Consider the following 3,452-nt stretch of genomic DNA (forward strand, 5'->3'; position numbering starts at 1 on the left):
TTGTTCTTGTTGCACTTAATTGAATCTGACTCGCCCTCTGGCTCCTGGAAAGAGGAGAAGAATGTTTTTTATTTTCTTTTTTATTTCTTATTGTTGACAGTATTACAGATGTCTCCCACTTTCTCCCATTTTGCCCCCCTACACCCCCCTGTCCCTACCCAGGCCTTCCCCATACTATTGTGTTTTCAGTGTGAGAACCATTCTATTGTGTTTCGTGTCTAGTCTGAGGCCATTCTAATTCCAGCAGAGGCCCTGGGCTGGGCAGGGGAGCCTGATTTTACCCCGGGGGGCATTTGGGCCCTCCCATTAATAAGGTTACCTGAGTAATGTTGGTTATTTTGTTTTATATAAATTTATTTCAAAGTAACTAGAAAGCTGGACCTGATTTTTTTTTCTTTTAACTTGCCCACACCAATGTAGAAAAGTGGGAGAAAAGCAACAGTCCACGACTTAGCTGAGTGGCCCAGCATTGTAGCAAGTTCCATTCCGCCCCCATCTTGACAGGGGTTGTCTGTTTTCAGGAGAGATATTAAGGGTCCAAAGCAGGTGAGAGCTGATGTGTTGGACAGCAGATGGGGGGTGAGATGGGGAGGAGTAGCACTGTACTGTGAAATTGGGGGCTTCTGGGCTAACTAACCACCCGCCTCTTAGGACCACCCTCCTCTTAGCTGGAGGCGGGGATGACGGGCCATGCAGACCCTCAGGAGATGGGAAATGCTGAGGGCAGGTAGGTTAGAAGAGGACCGAACACTTCCTGGCTGGCACAGCTTAGTTTACCAAGTCCCGACATCTGTGACCCTTGTCCTCATAAAGGCCTAGTGAAGTCATTGCTGGTTTTGTCCCCATTCTACCCATGAGAGATTAAACTACTGGCCTAAGGTCCCACAATGAGTGATTAGTGGAACTTGGCCTAGTCACCAGGTGGGCTTTTTCTGCTTCTCCAGCCTGGTCCTGGGGCTAGAAGCACCTTCCCAGAACAAGCTGGCAGACCTGGGTCCCTGGGGAGAAGGCCTGGGCCTAGCTCAGAGGTGTGCAGAGTCCGCCTGCTTTGCACATTCTGCTTAACACATTGACAGCTCATTGGGGGCCCGGTGTTTCCTGGTGCACCCAGCCTCTGGTTTCCGGGAGGGAAAAAGCCCTGATTTGTAGCATTTGCCAATTCTCATGGTGTAAATACTCCTACCATGTCCTGCCTCAGGTTACCAACCTGATGGCACTGTAGGAGTTGGAAAGGTGCAGACACTGGGCTCTCACAAGCCATCTAAGGAGCCAGTTCCAATACACCCTTGACCCAGACCCAGTGACCTTGGCTTGGTCTGAACTATGGAGATGACCTTTTGGTCACAATCCACTAAAGTGAGGGAAGCCGTGGAGCATGGGGGCCTAAGGATGGGCCAGAGTGAGACCTGAGGCCAAATCCTGGGCCTGCCACTTACTATGATCTCAGGTTAGTTACTTAACCTCTTTGTCCCGTTTCCTCAATGGTAAAAAGGGTATAATAAATAGTACCTACTTCGTAGAGTTATTGTGAGGATGAAAAGAGCTCATGATGAAAAAAAGATGCAAAGTGCCTTGTACAGTGTCTGGACATAAATGCTCAGTAATGCCAGCTCTTTGTTATTGGTGGTGACTGATCCCAGTGACAGCACTGGCTCCAGAACAGTATCTGACTTCCTCGATTAGAACCTCCTGCCCCAATCATGGGCAGGGAGGGGAGCTCCTATGACTTTTCCCCAGTCACTCAAATATGGATTCAGACCCTGCATCTCTGGTGGGAATGCTTGGTCCAGCCAGATCCGCGGGCCTTTTCTCCAGGGGAACAGAAGTTAGAGTGCACTCAGCCCTCCCCTGCCTCCTCCTGGTCCGAGAAAGGCAGAGGGAGTGCTGACTTCACCACCTACGTGCTAAGGCCATTAACGCATCAGACCCCAGGCCCTGTCCCACCGAGAAAGGAGGCCAGAGGGTCCCAGTGTAGACATTGCCAGGACATGTAAACTGGGTGGAGTGGGAAACCTCTGAGGAGCCAGCTGGCCTGCAAGGGGCACTGGGCATCTGGGCACTGAAAGAAGGTAAAGGTCGCTTGAGACTTGACCTTCCCTGTGACCTGCTGTACCTGGCTGCAGGGCCAGGGGGTGCCATTCTGGAAGACTAGTCCCTGAGCACCCTGGCCTTCTCCCCTCAGCCTCCTGTCTTTGTGCTCCTACATGGGCCTCTCTTAGACTCTAGGACACAAACCAGGCTGCCTTACAGCCTTGTTCTCCCTGCTCCAGGCCAGAGAGCTGAGCTGTGTGGAGAGATGGGGGAGAGAGGACTAGAGGTACTCAAACTCCTGGGTCCTTGGAAGAGGGAGAGCAGCTGGACGGGTTCATCAGGCTCAGTTGGATGCAGGAAAGGCGAGTTCTGCTGAGGCGCTTCATCCGGATTCAGGGCCAGAAGGAGAAGTTCTAGAAGGCAGGGACTCAGCACTCCATGCCTAGCACAGGGTCGGCCGTGGAGCTGCAGCCTGACCATAACTGATGGCCCCAGAGCACCCGCCCCTCCTTCGTGTCCGTGAAAACAAAGGCGGTGGACCGAGAGGCTGGGTATGGAGACCCAGCCCAGCTGTACACTGAACACAGCTGAGGACACAGCGAAGTGGACAGCCTGAGAGGAGATGGGCTCCGACACTCCCAAATAATGAGAAATGGTGAGCAATGTGCCTGCTCTCCCAAACCTGGGCCACTAGGACTTGGTGGGGCTTGAGGAACCTTCATGACTGAAACAGGAAAGTTTGGGTCTAATTGACAGGTGGCCAACTTTACACCCTGAATGGCAAGCCTGAGATTCTGGGCCTGAACTTCTATTTAATAACATACATAGTACTTCTATTTAATCTTTTAAAAAATCTATTAAAAATCGTGGGATGGCCCAGCCGGCGTGGTTCAGTGGTTGAGTGTCTACCTATGAACCAGGAGGTCACGGTTCAGTTCCTGGTCAGGGCACATGCCGGGATTGTGGGCTCCATCCCCAGTAGGGAGCATGCAGGAGGCAGCCGATCAATGATTCTCTCATCATTGATGTGTCTCTCTCTCCCTCTCCCTTCCTCTCTGTAATCAATAAAAATATATTTTAAAAATCATGGGATGGTAGACTGTTCGAGCTTAACTCCCTCAAAGTCCACATAAGGCGATGCTCACAGCTGCTGCAGCCGAGACCCCGCCCTGACACGCAGAACTGGGGCTGGAGTTGGAGCCCAAGGGTCTCTACGCATGGAGTCTCGGGAAAACCCAGCCTGGCTGGAAATGGCTGTGGTCGGGCCCTGTCCCTAAGGGTGAGTGCCCCTGAGGAGTGGGGGTGTCTCAGTCAGATCCAGAACCAGGGCAGAGGGCACCCCTAGCCTCAGCCTAGTCATACAGGTAGCGGCCCTGGCATCCCCCGGTCTGACCCTGGGGAGGAGGGGAGGAGACCCTGTG

Source organism: Myotis brandtii, unplaced genomic scaffold (genome assembly GCF_000412655.1).
Source record: "Myotis brandtii unplaced genomic scaffold, ASM41265v1 scaffold132, whole genome shotgun sequence".
NCBI lineage: Eukaryota > Metazoa > Chordata > Mammalia > Chiroptera > Vespertilionidae > Myotis > Myotis brandtii.